Source organism: Anomaloglossus baeobatrachus, chromosome 3 (genome assembly GCF_048569485.1).
Source record: "Anomaloglossus baeobatrachus isolate aAnoBae1 chromosome 3, aAnoBae1.hap1, whole genome shotgun sequence".
NCBI lineage: Eukaryota > Metazoa > Chordata > Amphibia > Anura > Aromobatidae > Anomaloglossus > Anomaloglossus baeobatrachus.
In genome coordinates this window covers 698,495,491-698,510,041 of record NC_134355.1, presented here as the reverse complement: position 1 = coordinate 698,510,041, position 14,551 = coordinate 698,495,491, and the positions used below count along the sequence as shown (strand labels likewise).

Sequence of the window (14,551 nt, the reverse complement as noted above, 5' to 3'; positions counted from 1 at the left end):
AAAACAAGCCTTCGATAGCTCAGCTGGTAGAGCCGAAGACTGTAGAAGAAAGTTAGCAATCCTTAGGTCGCTGGTTCAATTCCGGCTCGAAGGAGTTTTGCGCATTCTATCGGAAGGTTCATCCGGCTGGTAAACACAGCCCAGCTATGCTCGTTCCGTCCACCTACAAACAGCTCTTCTAGAAAGGTCTCCTCCGTTGTACCTGAGGAGTGAGGAGATCAAAACGTAAGCACAAATCAACAGAGAGTTTTTTGTCTTCTCCGTAGATATGTAAAGGCTTTGCTTGGAAGAGGCGTGCATGTATTTGGAAGCCACCCTTCACCTTGTAAAGTCCTCCGATGATCTTCTACTATGGCAACATGGAACTCACACTTAAAAAAAAAAAAAAAAAAAAAAAAAAGCTATTCTTACAGAAAAAAAATACCATATAACAATGCAGCTTCTCACCTGACATGATAAGAAAATCCCTATGAAGTGTGGCAAGAAACTAAAGGCACAACTGTCCCGCCAGGGGAATTAGCTCAAGTGGTAGAGCGCTCGCTTCGCATGTGAGAGGCAGCGGGATCGATGCCCGCATTCTCCAAGAGTTATTTTTCACATGGTAGCAGTGATTGCCTTTTCACCTCATGCTCAAAACTCCAACAGCTAAAACTAGGAAGCTTTCAACCAAGGCCAAGACAAGCCTTCAATAGCTCAGCTGGTAGAGCCAAAGACTGTAGATGTAAATGAGCAAATCCTTGGGTTGCTGGTTCAATTCCAGCTCGAAGGATGTTTGCGCGTTCTATCGGAGGGCTCATCCTGCTAGTAAACACAGCCCAGCTATGCTCCCTCTGTCCACCTACAAACAGCTCTTCTAGAAGGGTCTCCTCCGTTGTACCTGAGGAGTTCAAAACGTAAGCACAAAGCAACAGAGAGTTTTTTGTTGGGAGAGCAGCTCAGCCGAAAGCTAACGTGGAACCTTTTACACCCCTAGAATGCTACTCGAGCCAAAGAGACCATCGCCCCTGAATAAACACAGCCCAGCTAAGCTGCTTCCGTCCACATACAAAGAGCTCTTTTCCAAAAGTATCCTCCATTCTAACTCGGGAGTTCAAAACGTAGGCAGCGAGCAACAGAGTTATTTGTCGGGAGAGCAATTGAAAGACGACGTGGAACCTTCTTCACTCGTACATAGGCTGCTACTTAAGCAAAAAAGACCATCGTCCCTGGGTGGGCTTGAACCACCATCCTTTCGGTTAACAGCCGAACGCGCTAACCAATTGCGCCACAGAGACGCAAACAGATCTTTCTACAGGAACTCTCAGCCAGGCAGGCCAGGCACAGGTTTCTCAGATCAACTTTTTAACATAATATGACAAAAAGAAATCAGCAAAAACAAAGAGACAATTGCTGATGCTCAGGAGGACTCGAGGCGCCGACAATAAGCTCCTGCTGATGGATTCCATCACAAAGACCAAATACATTTTAGCCACTTTTGAAAAGTCAGTCGATAAATAGACCTTCTCAACGAACAGACCACCGGCAGCAGAGTGGCGCAGCGGAAGCGTGCTGGGCCCATAACCCAGAGGTCGATGGATCGAAACCATCCTCTGCTAGTTGATTCTTTTTATACAGGTCATCATTATATTTCTTCGATAAGACTGATATTGTGCTACATTGCAACTTTTGTCTCCAAACTATTAAGGGGTTTTTTATTGCTTACCCCTCGGTTCTTCGTAGATATGTAAAGGGTTTGCTTGGAAGAGGTGTGCATGTATTTGTAAGCCACCCTTCACCTTTTAAACTCCTCCGATGATCTTCTACTATGGTAAAATGGAACTCACACTGTAAAAAAAAAAGCAAGCTATTCTTACATAAAAATTGCCATATAGCATTGCAGCTTCTCACCTGACATGATGAGAAAATCACCGTGAAGTGTGGCAAGAAACTAAAGGCAGACCTGTCATGCCAGGGGGATTAGCTCAAGTGGCAGAGCGCTCGCTTTGCATGCGAGAGGCAGCGGGATCGATGCCCGCATTCTCCAAGAGTTATTTTTCACATGGTAGCAGTGATTGTCTTTTTACCTCATGCTCAAAACTCCAACAGCTAAAACTAGGAGGCTTTCGATCAAGGACAAAACAAGCCTTCGATAGCTCAGCTGGTAGAGCCGAAGACTGTAGAAGAAAGTTAGCAATCCTTAGGTCGCTGGTTCAATTCCGGCTCGAAGGAGTTTTGCGCATTCTATCGGAAGGTTCATCCGGCTGGTAAACACAGCCCAGCTATGCTCGTTCCGTCCACCTACAAACAGCTCTTCTAGAAAGGTCTCCTCCGTTGTACCTGAGGAGTGAGGAGATCAAAACGTAAGCACAAATCAACAGAGAGTTTTTTGTCTTCTCCGTAGATATGTAAAGGCTTTGCTTGGAAGAGGCGTGCATGTATTTGGAAGCCACCCTTCACCTTGTAAAGTCCTCCGATGATCTTCTACTATGGCAACATGGAACTCACACTTAAAAAAAAAAAAAAAAAAAAAAAAAAAGCTATTCTTACAGAAAAAAAATACCATATAACAATGCAGCTTCTCACCTGACATGATAAGAAAATCCCTATGAAGTGTGGCAAGAAACTAAAGGCACAACTGTCCCGCCAGGGGAATTAGCTCAAGTGGTAGAGCGCTCGCTTCGCATGTGAGAGGCAGCGGGATCGATGCCCGCATTCTCCAAGAGTTATTTTTCACATGGTAGCAGTGATTGCCTTTTCACCTCATGCTCAAAACTCCAACAGCTAAAACTAGGAGGCTTTCAACCAAGGCCAAGACAAGCCTTCAATAGCTCAGCTGGTAGAGCCAAAGACTGTAGATGTAAATGAGCAAATCCTTCGGTTGCTGGTTCAATTCCAGCTCGAAGGATGTTTGCGCGTTCTATCGGAGGGCTCATCCTGCTAGTAAACACAGCCCAGCTATGCTCCCTCTGTCCACCTACAAACAGCTCTTCTAGAAGGGTCTCCTCCGTTGTACCTGAGGAGTTCAAAACGTAAGCACAAAGCAACAGAGAGTTTTTTGTTGGGAGAGTAGCTCAGCCGAAAGCTAACGTGGAACCTTTTACACCCCTAGAATGCTACTCGAGCCAAAGAGACCATCGCCCCTGAATAAACACAGCCCAGCTAAGCTGCTTCCGTCCACATACAAAGAGCTCTTTTCCAAAAGTATCCTCCATTCTAACTCGGGAGTTCAAAACGTAGGCAGCGAGCAACAGAGTTATTTGTCGGGAGAGCAATTGAAAGACGACGTGGAACCTTCTTCACTCGTACATAGGCTGCTACTTAAGCAAAAAAGACCATCGTCCCTGGGTGGGCTTGAACCACCATCCTTTCGGTTAACAGCCGAACGCGCTAACCAATTGCGCCACAGAGACGCAAACAGATCTTTCTACAGGAACTCTCAGCCAGGCAGGCCAGGCACAGGTTTCTCAGATCAACTTTTTAACATAATATGACAAAAAGAAATCAGCAAAAACAAAGAGACAATTGCTGATGCTCAGGAGGACTCGAGGCGCCGACAATAAGCTCCTGCTGATGGATTCCATCACAAAGACCAAATACATTTTAGCCACTTTTGAAAAGTCAGTCGATAAATAGACCTTCTCAACGAACAGACCACCGGCAGCAGAGTGGCGCAGCGGAAGCGTGCTGGGCCCATAACCCAGAGGTCGATGGATCGAAACCATCCTCTGCTAGTTGATTCTTTTTATACAGGTCATCATTATATTTCTTCGATAAGACTGATATTGTGCTACATTGCAACTTTTGTCTCCAAACTATTAAGGGGTTTTTTATTGCTTACCCCTCGGTTCTTCGTAGATATGTAAAGGGTTTGCTTGGAAGAGGTGTGCATGTATTTGTAAGCCACCCTTCACCTTTTAAACTCCTCCGATGATCTTCTACTATGGTAAAATGGAACTCACACTGTAAAAAAAAAAGCAAGCTATTCTTACATAAAAATTGCCATATAGCATTGCAGCTTCTCACCTGACATGATGAGAAAATCACCGTGAAGTGTGGCAAGAAACTAAAGGCAGACCTGTCATGCCAGGGGGATTAGCTCAAGTGGCAGAGCGCTCGCTTTGCATGCGAGAGGCAGCGGGATCGATGCCCGCATTCTCCAAGAGTTATTTTTCACATGGTAGCAGTGATTGTCTTTTTACCTCATGCTCAAAACTCCAACAGCTAAAACTAGGAGGCTTTCGATCAAGGACAAAACAAGCCTTCGATAGCTCAGCTGGTAGAGCCGAAGACTGTAGAAGAAAGTTAGCAATCCTTAGGTCGCTGGTTCAATTCCGGCTCGAAGGAGTTTTGCGCATTCTATCGGAAGGTTCATCCGGCTGGTAAACACAGCCCAGCTATGCTCGTTCCGTCCACCTACAAACAGCTCTTCTAGAAAGGTCTCCTCCGTTGTACCTGAGGAGTGAGGAGATCAAAACGTAAGCACAAATCAACAGAGAGTTTTTTGTCTTCTCCGTAGATATGTAAAGGCTTTGCTTGGAAGAGGCGTGCATGTATTTGGAAGCCACCCTTCACCTTGTAAAGTCCTCCGATGATCTTCTACTATGGCAACATGGAACTCACACTTAAAAAAAAAAAAAAAAAAAAAAAAAAGCTATTCTTACAGAAAAAAAATACCATATAACAATGCAGCTTCTCACCTGACATGATAAGAAAATCCCTATGAAGTGTGGCAAGAAACTAAAGGCACAACTGTCCCGCCAGGGGAATTAGCTCAAGTGGTAGAGCGCTCGCTTCGCATGTGAGAGGCAGCGGGATCGATGCCCGCATTCTCCAAGAGTTATTTTTCACATGGTAGCAGTGATTGCCTTTTCACCTCATGCTCAAAACTCCAACAGCTAAAACTAGGAGGCTTTCAACCAAGGCCAAGACAAGCCTTCAATAGCTCAGCTGGTAGAGCCAAAGACTGTAGATGTAAATGAGCAAATCCTTCGGTTGCTGGTTCAATTCCAGCTCGAAGGATGTTTGCGCGTTCTATCGGAGGGCTCATCCTGCTAGTAAACACAGCCCAGCTATGCTCCCTCTGTCCACCTACAAACAGCTCTTCTAGAAGGGTCTCCTCCGTTGTACCTGAGGAGTTCAAAACGTAAGCACAAAGCAACAGAGAGTTTTTTGTTGGGAGAGCAGCTCAGCCGAAAGCTAACGTGGAACCTTTTACACCCCTAGAATGCTACTCGAGCCAAAGAGACCATCGCCCCTGAATAAACACAGCCCAGCTAAGCTGCTTCCGTCCACATACAAAGAGCTCTTTTCCAAAAGTATCCTCCATTCTAACTCGGGAGTTCAAAACGTAGGCAGCGAGCAACAGAGTTATTTGTCGGGAGAGCAATTGAAAGACGACGTGGAACCTTCTTCACTCGTACATAGGCTGCTACTTAAGCAAAAAAGACCATCGTCCCTGGGTGGGCTTGAACCACCATCCTTTCGGTTAACAGCCGAACGCGCTAACCAATTGCGCCACAGAGACGCAAACAGATCTTTCTACAGGAACTCTCAGCCAGGCAGGCCAGGCACAGGTTTCTCAGATCAACTTTTTAACATAATATGACAAAAAGAAATCAGCAAAAACAAAGAGACAATTGCTGATGCTCAGGAGGACTCGAGGCGCCGACAATAAGCTCCTGCTGATGGATTCCATCACAAAGACCAAATACATTTTAGCCACTTTTGAAAAGTCAGTCGATAAATAGACCTTCTCAACGAACAGACCACCGGCAGCAGAGTGGCGCAGCGGAAGCATGCTGGGCCCATAACCCAGAGGTCGATGGATCGAAACCATCCTCTGCTAGTTGATTCTTTTTATACAGGTCATCATTATATTTCTTCGATAAGACTGATATTGTGCTACATTGCAACTTTCGTCTCCAAACTATTAAGGGGTTTTTTATTGCTTACCCCTCGGTTCTTCGTAGATATGTAAAGGGTTTGCTTGGAAGAGGTGTGCATGTATTTGTAAGCCACCCTTCACCTTTTAAACTCCTCCGATGATCTTCTACTATGGTAAAATGGAACTCACACTGTAAAAAAAAAAGCAAGCTATTCTTACATAAAAATTGCCATATAGCATTGCAGCTTCTCACCTGACATGATGAGAAAATCACCGTGAAGTGTGGCAAGAAACTAAAGGCAGACCTGTCATGCCAGGGGGATTAGCTCAAGTGGCAGAGCGCTCGCTTTGCATGCGAGAGGCAGCGGGATCGATGCCCGCATTCTCCAAGAGTTATTTTTCACATGGTAGCAGTGATTGTCTTTTTACCTCATGCTCAAAACTCCAACAGCTAAAACTAGGAGGCTTTCGATCAAGGACAAAACAAGCCTTCGATAGCTCAGCTGGTAGAGCCGAAGACTGTAGAAGAAAGTTAGCAATCCTTAGGTCGCTGGTTCAATTCCGGCTCGAAGGAGTTTTGCGCATTCTATCGGAAGGTTCATCCGGCTGGTAAACACAGCCCAGCTATGCTCGTTCCGTCCACCTACAAACAGCTCTTCTAGAAAGGTCTCCTCCGTTGTACCTGAGGAGTGAGGAGATCAAAACGTAAGCACAAATCAACAGAGAGTTTTTTGTCTTCTCCGTAGATATGTAAAGGCTTTGCTTGGAAGAGGCGTGCATGTATTTGGAAGCCACCCTTCACCTTGTAAAGTCCTCCGATGATCTTCTACTATGGCAACATGGAACTCACACTTAAAAAAAAAAAAAAAAAAAAAAGCTATTCTTACAGAAAAAAAATACCATATAACAATGCAGCTTCTCACCTGACATGATAAGAAAATCCCTATGAAGTGTGGCAAGAAACTAAAGGCACAACTGTCCCGCCAGGGGAATTAGCTCAAGTGGTAGAGCGCTCGCTTCGCATGTGAGAGGCAGCGGGATCGATGCCCGCATTCTCCAAGAGTTATTTTTCACATGGTAGCAGTGATTGCCTTTTCACCTCATGCTCAAAACTCCAACAGCTAAAACTAGGAGGCTTTCAACCAAGGCCAAGACAAGCCTTCAATAGCTCAGCTGGTAGAGCCAAAGACTGTAGATGTAAATGAGCAAATCCTTCGGTTGCTAGTTCAATTCCAGCTCGAAGGATGTTTGCGCGTTCTATCGGAGGGCTCATCCTGCTAGTAAACACAGCCCAGCTATGCTCCCTCTGTCCACCTACAAACAGCTCTTCTAGAAGGGTCTCCTCCGTTGTACCTGAGGAGTTCAAAACGTAAGCACAAAGCAACAGAGAGTTTTTTGTTGGGAGAGCAGCTCAGCCGAAAGCTAACGTGGAACCTTTTACACCCCTAGAATGCTACTCGAGCCAAAGAGACCATCGCCCCTGAATAAACACAGCCCAGCTAAGCTGCTTCCGTCCACATACAAAGAGCTCTTTTCCAAAAGTATCCTCCATTCTAACTCGGGAGTTCAAAACGTAGGCAGCGAGCAACAGAGTTATTTGTCGGGAGAGCAATTGAAAGACGACGTGGAACCTTCTTCACTCGTACATAGGCTGCTACTTAAGCAAAAAAGACCATCGTCCCTGGGTGGGCTTGAACCACCATCCTTTCGGTTAACAGCCGAACGCGCTAACCAATTGCGCCACAGAGACGCAAACAGATCTTTCTACAGGAACTCTCAGCCAGGCAGGCCAGGCACAGGTTTCTCAGATCAACTTTTTAACATAATATGACAAAAAGAAATCAGCAAAAACAAAGAGACAATTGCTGATGCTCAGGAGGACTCGAGGCGCCGACAATAAGCTCCTGCTGATGGATTCCATCACAAAGACCAAATACATTTTAGCCACTTTTGAAAAGTCAGTCGATAAATAGACCTTCTCAACGAACAGACCACCGGCAGCAGAGTGGCGCAGCGGAAGCATGCTGGGCCCATAACCCAGAGGTCGATGGATCGAAACCATCCTCTGCTAGTTGATTCTTTTTATACAGGTCATCATTATATTTCTTCGATAAGACTGATATTGTGCTACATTGCAACTTTCGTCTCCAAACTATTAAGGGGTTTTTTATTGCTTACCCCTCGGTTCTTCGTAGATATGTAAAGGGTTTGCTTGGAAGAGGTGTGCATGTATTTGTAAGCCACCCTTCACCTTTTAAACTCCTCCGATGATCTTCTACTATGGTAAAATGGAACTCACACTGTAAAAAAAAAAGCAAGCTATTCTTACATAAAAATTGCCATATAGCATTGCAGCTTCTCACCTGACATGATGAGAAAATCACCGTGAAGTGTGGCAAGAAACTAAAGGCAGACCTGTCATGCCAGGGGGATTAGCTCAAGTGGCAGAGCGCTCGCTTTGCATGCGAGAGGCAGCGGGATCGATGCCCGCATTCTCCAAGAGTTATTTTTCACATGGTAGCAGTGATTGTCTTTTTACCTCATGCTCAAAACTCCAACAGCTAAAACTAGGAGGCTTTCGATCAAGGACAAAACAAGCCTTCGATAGCTCAGCTGGTAGAGCCGAAGACTGTAGAAGAAAGTTAGCAATCCTTAGGTCGCTGGTTCAATTCCGGCTCGAAGGAGTTTTGCGCATTCTATCGGAAGGTTCATCCGGCTGGTAAACACAGCCCAGCTATGCTCGTTCCGTCCACCTACAAACAGCTCTTCTAGAAAGGTCTCCTCCGTTGTACCTGAGGAGTGAGGAGATCAAAACGTAAGCACAAATCAACAGAGAGTTTTTTGTCTTCTCCGTAGATATGTAAAGGCTTTGCTTGGAAGAGGCGTGCATGTATTTGGAAGCCACCCTTCACCTTGTAAAGTCCTCCGATGATCTTCTACTATGGCAACATGGAACTCACACTTAAAAAAAAAAAAAAAAAAAAAAGCTATTCTTACAGAAAAAAAATACCATATAACAATGCAGCTTCTCACCTGACATGATAAGAAAATCCCTATGAAGTGTGGCAAGAAACTAAAGGCACAACTGTCCCGCCAGGGGAATTAGCTCAAGTGGTAGAGCGCTCGCTTCGCATGTGAGAGGCAGCGGGATCGATGCCCGCATTCTCCAAGAGTTATTTTTCACATGGTAGCAGTGATTGCCTTTTCACCTCATGCTCAAAACTCCAACAGCTAAAACTAGGAGGCTTTCAACCAAGGCCAAGACAAGCCTTCAATAGCTCAGCTGGTAGAGCCAAAGACTGTAGATGTAAATGAGCAAATCCTTCGGTTGCTAGTTCAATTCCAGCTCGAAGGATGTTTGCGCGTTCTATCGGAGGGCTCATCCTGCTAGTAAACACAGCCCAGCTATGCTCCCTCTGTCCACCTACAAACAGCTCTTCTAGAAGGGTCTCCTCCGTTGTACCTGAGGAGTTCAAAACGTAAGCACAAAGCAACAGAGAGTTTTTTGTTGGGAGAGCAGCTCAGCCGAAAGCTAACGTGGAACCTTTTACACCCCTAGAATGCTACTCGAGCCAAAGAGACCATCGCCCCTGAATAAACACAGCCCAGCTAAGCTGCTTCCGTCCACATACAAAGAGCTCTTTTCCAAAAGTCTCCTCCATTCTAACTCGGGAGTTCAAAACGTAGGCAGCGAGCAACAGAGTTATTTGTCGGGAGAGCAATTGAAAGACGACGTGGAACCTTCTTCACTCGTACATAGGCTGCTACTTAAGCAAAAAAGACCATCGTCCCTGGGTGGGCTTGAACCACCATCCTTTCGGTTAACAGCCGAACGCGCTAACCAATTGCGCCACAGAGACGCAAACAGATCTTTCTACAGGAACTCTCAGCCAGGCAGGCCAGGCACAGGTTTCTCAGATCAACTTTTTAACATAATATGACAAAAAGAAATCAGCAAAAACAAAGAGACAATTGCTGATGCTCAGGAGGACTCGAGGCGCCGACAATAAGCTCCTGCTGATGGATTCCATCACAAAGACCAAATACATTTTAGCCACTTTTGAAAAGTCAGTCGATAAATAGACCTTCTCAACGAACAGACCACCGGCAGCAGAGTGGCGCAGCGGAAGCGTGCTGGGCCCATAACCCAGAGGTCGATGGATCGAAACCATCCTCTGCTAGTTGATTCTTTCTATACAGGTCATCATTATATTTCTTCGATAAGACTGATATTGTGCTACATTGCAACTTTCGTCTCCAAACTATTAAGGGGTTTTTTATTGCTTACCCCTCGGTTCTTCGTAGATATGTAAAGGGTTTGCTTGGAAGAGGTGTGCATGTATTTGTAAGCCACCCTTCACCTTTTAAACTCCTCCGATGATCTTCTACTATGGTAAAATGGAACTCACACTGTAAAAAAAAAAGCAAGCTATTCTTACATAAAAATTGCCATATAGCATTGCAGCTTCTCACCTGACATGATGAGAAAATCACCGTGAAGTGTGGCAAGAAACTAAAGGCAGACCTGTCATGCCAGGGGGATTAGCTCAAGTGGCAGAGCGCTCGCTTTGCATGCGAGAGGCAGCGGGATCGATGCCCGCATTCTCCAAGAGTTATTTTTCACATGGTAGCAGTGATTGTCTTTTTACCTCATGCTCAAAACTCCAACAGCTAAAACTAGGAGGCTTTCGATCAAGGACAAAACAAGCCTTCGATAGCTCAGCTGGTAGAGCCAAAGACTGTAGAAGAAAGTTAGCAATCCTTAGGTCGCTGGTTCAATTCCGGCTCGAAGGAGTTTTGCGCATTCTATCGGAAGGTTCATCCGGCTGGTAAACACAGCCCAGCTATGCTCGTTCCGTCCACCTACAAACAGCTCTTCTAGAAAGGTCTCCTCCGTTGTACCTGAGGAGTGAGGAGATCAAAACGTAAGCACAAATCAACAGAGAGTTTTTTGTCTTCTCCGTAGATATGTAAAGGCTTTGCTTGGAAGAGGCGTGCATGTATTTGGAAGCCACCCTTCACCTTGTAAAGTCCTCCGATGATCTTCTACTATGGCAACATGGAACTCACACTTACAAAAAAAAAAAAAAAAAAAAAAAAAGCTATTCTTACAGAAAAAAAATACCATATAACAATGCAGCTTCTCACCTGACATGATAAGAAAATCCCTATGAAGTGTGGCAAGAAACTAAAGGCACAACTGTCCCGCCAGGGGAATTAGCTCAAGTGGTAGAGCGCTCGCTTCGCATGTGAGAGGCAGCGGGATCGATGCCCGCATTCTCCAAGAGTTATTTTTCACATGGTAGCAGTGATTGCCTTTTCACCTCATGCTCAAAACTCCAACAGCTAAAACTAGGAGGCTTTCAACCAAGGCCAAGACAAGCCTTCAATAGCTCAGCTGGTAGAGCCAAAGACTGTAGATGTAAATGAGCAAATCCTTGGGTTGCTGGTTCAATTCCAGCTCGAAGGATGTTTGCGCGTTCTATCGGAGGGCTCATCCTGCTAGTAAACACAGCCCAGCTATGCTCCCTCTGTCCACCTACAAACAGCTCTTCTAGAAGGGTCTCCTCCGTTGTACCTGAGGAGTTCAAAACGTAAGCACAAAGCAACAGAGAGTTTTTTGTTGGGAGAGCAGCTCAGCCGAAAGCTAACGTGGAACCTTTTACACCCCTAGAATGCTACTCGAGCCAAAGAGACCATCGCCCCTGAATAAACACAGCCCAGCTAAACTGCTTCCGTCCACATACAAAGAGCTCTTTTCCAAAAGTCTCCTCCATTCTAACTCGGGAGTTCAAAACGTAGGCAGCGAGCAACAGAGTTATTTGTCGGGAGAGCAATTGAAAGACGACGTGGAACCTTCTTCACTCGTACATAGGCTGCTACTTAAGCAAAAAAGACCATCGTCCCTGGGTGGGCTTGAACCACCATCCTTTCGGTTAACAGCCGAACGCGCTAACCAATTGCGCCACAGAGACGCAAACAGATCTTTCTACAGGAACTCTCAGCCAGGCAGGCCAGGCACAGGTTTCTCAGATCAACTTTTTAACATAATATGACAAAAAGAAATCAGCAAAAACAAAGAGACAATTGCTGATGCTCAGGAGGACTCGAGGCGCCGACAATAAGCTCCTGCTGATGGATTCCATCACAAAGACCAAATACATTTTAGCCACTTTTGAAAAGTCAGTCGATAAATAGACCTTCTCAACGAACAGACCACCGGCAGCAGAGTGGCGCAGCGGAAGCGTGCTGGGCCCATAATCCAGAGGTCGATGGATCGAAACCATCCTCTGCTAGTTGATTCTTTTTATACAGGTCATCATTATATTTCTTCGATAAGACTGATATTGTGCTACATTGCAACTTTCGTCTCCAAACTATTAAGGGGTTTTTTATTGCTTACCCCTCGGTTCTTCGTAGATATGTAAAGGGTTTGCTTGGAAGAGGTGTGCATGTATTTGTAAGCCACCCTTCACCTTTTAAACTCCTCCGATGATCTTCTACTATGGTAAAATGGAACTCACACTGTAAAAAAAAAAGCAAGCTATTCTTACATAAAAATTGCCATATAGCATTGCAGCTTCTCACCTGACATGATGAGAAAATCACCGTGAAGTGTGGCAAGAAACTAAAGGCAGACCTGTCATGCCAGGGGGATTAGCTCAAGTGGCAGAGCGCTCGCTTTGCATGCGAGAGGCAGCGGGATCGATGCCCGCATTCTCCAAGAGTTATTTTTCACATGGTAGCAGTGATTGTCTTTTTACCTCATGCTCAAAACTCCAACAGCTAAAACTAGGAGGCTTTCGATCAAGGACAAAACAAGCCTTCGATAGCTCAGCTGGTAGAGCCGAAGACTGTAGAAGAAAGTTAGCAATCCTTAGGTCGCTGGTTCAATTCCGGCTCGAAGGAGTTTTGCGCATTCTATCGGAAGGTTCATCCGGCTGGTAAACACAGCCCAGCTATGCTCGTTCCGTCCACCTACAAACAGCTCTTCTAGAAAGGTCTCCTCCGTTGTACCTGAGGAGTGAGGAGATCAAAACGTAAGCACAAATCAACAGAGAGTTTTTTGTCTTCTCCGTAGATATGTAAAGGCTTTGCTTGGAAGAGGCGTGCATGTATTTGGAAGCCACCCTTCACCTTGTAAAGTCCTCCGATGATCTTCTACTATGGCAACATGGAACTCACACTTAAAAAAAAAAAAAAAAAAAAAAAAAAGCTATTCTTACAGAAAAAAAATACCATATAACAATGCAGCTTCTCACCTGACATGATAAGAAAATCCCTATGAAGTGTGGCAAGAAACTAAAGGCACAACTGTCCCGCCAGGGGAATTAGCTCAAGTGGTAGAGCGCTCGCTTCGCATGTGAGAGGCAGCGGGATCGATGCCCGCATTCTCCAAGAGTTATTTTTCACATGGTAGCAGTGATTGCCTTTTCACCTCATGCTCAAAACTCCAACAGCTAAAACTAGGAAGCTTTCAACCAAGGCCAAGACAAGCCTTCAATAGCTCAGCTGGTAGAGCCAAAGACTGTAGATGTAAATGAGCAAATCCTTGGGTTGCTGGTTCAATTCCAGCTCGAAGGATGTTTGCGCGTTCTATCGGAGGGCTCATCCTGCTAGTAAACACAGCCCAGCTATGCTCCCTCTGTCCACCTACAAACAGCTCTTCTAGAAGGGTCTCCTCCGTTGTACCTGAGGAGTTCAAAACGTAAGCACAAAGCAACAGAGAGTTTTTTGTTGGGAGAGCAGCTCAGCCGAAAGCTAACGTGGAACCTTTTACACCCCTAGAATGCTACTCGAGCCAAAGAGACCATCGCCCCTGAATAAACACAGCCCAGCTAAACTGCTTCCGTCCACATACAAAGAGCTCTTTTCCAAAAGTCTCCTCCATTCTAACTCGGGAGTTCAAAACGTAGGCAGCGAGCAACAGAGTTATTTGTCGGGAGAGCAATTGAAAGACGACGTGGAACCTTCTTCACTCGTACATAGGCTGCTACTTAAGCAAAAAAGACCATCGTCCCTGGGTGGGCTTGAACCACCATCCTTTCGGTTAACAGCCGAACGCGCTAACCAATTGCGCCACAGAGACGCAAACAGATCTTTCTACAGGAACTCTCAGCCAGGCAGGCCAGGCACAGGTTTCTCAGATCAACTTTTTAACATAATATGACAAAAAGAAATCAGCAAAAACAAAGAGACAATTGCTGATGCTCAGGAGGACTCGAGGCGCCGACAATAAGCTCCTGCTGATGGATTCCATCACAAAGACCAAATACATTTTAGCCACTTTTGAAAAGTCAGTCGATAAATAGACCTTCTCAACGAACAGACCACCGGCAGCAGAGTGGCGCAGCGGAAGCGTGCTGGGCCCATAATCCAGAGGTCGATGGATCGAAACCATCCTCTGCTAGTTGATTCTTTTTATACAGGTCATCATTATATTTCTTCGATAAGACTGATATTGTGCTACATTGCAACTTTCGTCTCCAAACTATTAAGGGGTTTTTTATTGCTTACCCCTCGGTTCTTCGTAGATATGTAAAGGGTTTGCTTGGAAGAGGTGTGCATGTATTTGTAAGCCACCCTTCACCTTTTAAACTCCTCCGATGATCTTCTACTATGGTAAAATGGAACTCACACTGTAAAAAAAAAAGCAAGCTATTCTTACATAAAAATTGCCATATAGCA

General features: G+C 45.3%; 20 non-coding genes across 20 annotated transcripts; 13 read left to right on the top strand and 7 right to left on the bottom strand.

The window, feature by feature from the left end:
* The first annotated feature begins 510 nt into the window (after nucleotides 1-510).
* Nucleotides 511-583, top strand: TRNAA-CGC (transfer RNA alanine (anticodon CGC)). The gene has a single exon. It is a non-coding gene; the product is annotated as a tRNA-Ala (tRNA).
* A 617-nt stretch (nucleotides 584-1,200) lies between these two features.
* TRNAN-GUU (transfer RNA asparagine (anticodon GUU)) lies at nucleotides 1,201-1,274 on the bottom strand. Its single transcript has one exon. It is a non-coding gene; the product is annotated as a tRNA-Asn (tRNA).
* A 676-nt stretch (nucleotides 1,275-1,950) lies between these two features.
* On the top strand, nucleotides 1,951-2,023 carry TRNAA-UGC (transfer RNA alanine (anticodon UGC)). Its single transcript has one exon. It is a non-coding gene; the product is annotated as a tRNA-Ala (tRNA).
* Nucleotides 2,024-2,625: 602 nt separating this feature from the next.
* TRNAA-CGC (transfer RNA alanine (anticodon CGC)) lies at nucleotides 2,626-2,698 on the top strand. Its single transcript has one exon. It is a non-coding gene; the product is annotated as a tRNA-Ala (tRNA).
* Nucleotides 2,699-3,315: 617 nt separating this feature from the next.
* Nucleotides 3,316-3,389, bottom strand: TRNAN-GUU (transfer RNA asparagine (anticodon GUU)). Its single transcript has one exon. It is a non-coding gene; the product is annotated as a tRNA-Asn (tRNA).
* Nucleotides 3,390-4,065: 676 nt separating this feature from the next.
* TRNAA-UGC (transfer RNA alanine (anticodon UGC)) lies at nucleotides 4,066-4,138 on the top strand. Its single transcript has one exon. It is a non-coding gene; the product is annotated as a tRNA-Ala (tRNA).
* A 601-nt stretch (nucleotides 4,139-4,739) lies between these two features.
* TRNAA-CGC (transfer RNA alanine (anticodon CGC)) lies at nucleotides 4,740-4,812 on the top strand. Its single transcript has one exon. It is a non-coding gene; the product is annotated as a tRNA-Ala (tRNA).
* A 617-nt stretch (nucleotides 4,813-5,429) lies between these two features.
* On the bottom strand, nucleotides 5,430-5,503 carry TRNAN-GUU (transfer RNA asparagine (anticodon GUU)). The gene has a single exon. It is a non-coding gene; the product is annotated as a tRNA-Asn (tRNA).
* Nucleotides 5,504-6,179: 676 nt separating this feature from the next.
* On the top strand, nucleotides 6,180-6,252 carry TRNAA-UGC (transfer RNA alanine (anticodon UGC)). Its single transcript has one exon. It is a non-coding gene; the product is annotated as a tRNA-Ala (tRNA).
* A 597-nt stretch (nucleotides 6,253-6,849) lies between these two features.
* Nucleotides 6,850-6,922, top strand: TRNAA-CGC (transfer RNA alanine (anticodon CGC)). Its single transcript has one exon. It is a non-coding gene; the product is annotated as a tRNA-Ala (tRNA).
* A 617-nt stretch (nucleotides 6,923-7,539) lies between these two features.
* Nucleotides 7,540-7,613, bottom strand: TRNAN-GUU (transfer RNA asparagine (anticodon GUU)). Its single transcript has one exon. It is a non-coding gene; the product is annotated as a tRNA-Asn (tRNA).
* Nucleotides 7,614-8,289: 676 nt separating this feature from the next.
* On the top strand, nucleotides 8,290-8,362 carry TRNAA-UGC (transfer RNA alanine (anticodon UGC)). The gene has a single exon. It is a non-coding gene; the product is annotated as a tRNA-Ala (tRNA).
* Nucleotides 8,363-8,959: 597 nt separating this feature from the next.
* TRNAA-CGC (transfer RNA alanine (anticodon CGC)) lies at nucleotides 8,960-9,032 on the top strand. The gene has a single exon. It is a non-coding gene; the product is annotated as a tRNA-Ala (tRNA).
* A 617-nt stretch (nucleotides 9,033-9,649) lies between these two features.
* TRNAN-GUU (transfer RNA asparagine (anticodon GUU)) lies at nucleotides 9,650-9,723 on the bottom strand. The gene has a single exon. It is a non-coding gene; the product is annotated as a tRNA-Asn (tRNA).
* A 676-nt stretch (nucleotides 9,724-10,399) lies between these two features.
* On the top strand, nucleotides 10,400-10,472 carry TRNAA-UGC (transfer RNA alanine (anticodon UGC)). Its single transcript has one exon. It is a non-coding gene; the product is annotated as a tRNA-Ala (tRNA).
* A 602-nt stretch (nucleotides 10,473-11,074) lies between these two features.
* TRNAA-CGC (transfer RNA alanine (anticodon CGC)) lies at nucleotides 11,075-11,147 on the top strand. The gene has a single exon. It is a non-coding gene; the product is annotated as a tRNA-Ala (tRNA).
* A 617-nt stretch (nucleotides 11,148-11,764) lies between these two features.
* Nucleotides 11,765-11,838, bottom strand: TRNAN-GUU (transfer RNA asparagine (anticodon GUU)). The gene has a single exon. It is a non-coding gene; the product is annotated as a tRNA-Asn (tRNA).
* Nucleotides 11,839-12,514: 676 nt separating this feature from the next.
* Nucleotides 12,515-12,587, top strand: TRNAA-UGC (transfer RNA alanine (anticodon UGC)). Its single transcript has one exon. It is a non-coding gene; the product is annotated as a tRNA-Ala (tRNA).
* A 601-nt stretch (nucleotides 12,588-13,188) lies between these two features.
* Nucleotides 13,189-13,261, top strand: TRNAA-CGC (transfer RNA alanine (anticodon CGC)). Its single transcript has one exon. It is a non-coding gene; the product is annotated as a tRNA-Ala (tRNA).
* A 617-nt stretch (nucleotides 13,262-13,878) lies between these two features.
* TRNAN-GUU (transfer RNA asparagine (anticodon GUU)) lies at nucleotides 13,879-13,952 on the bottom strand. The gene has a single exon. It is a non-coding gene; the product is annotated as a tRNA-Asn (tRNA).
* Nucleotides 13,953-14,551: the final 599 nt, after the last annotated feature.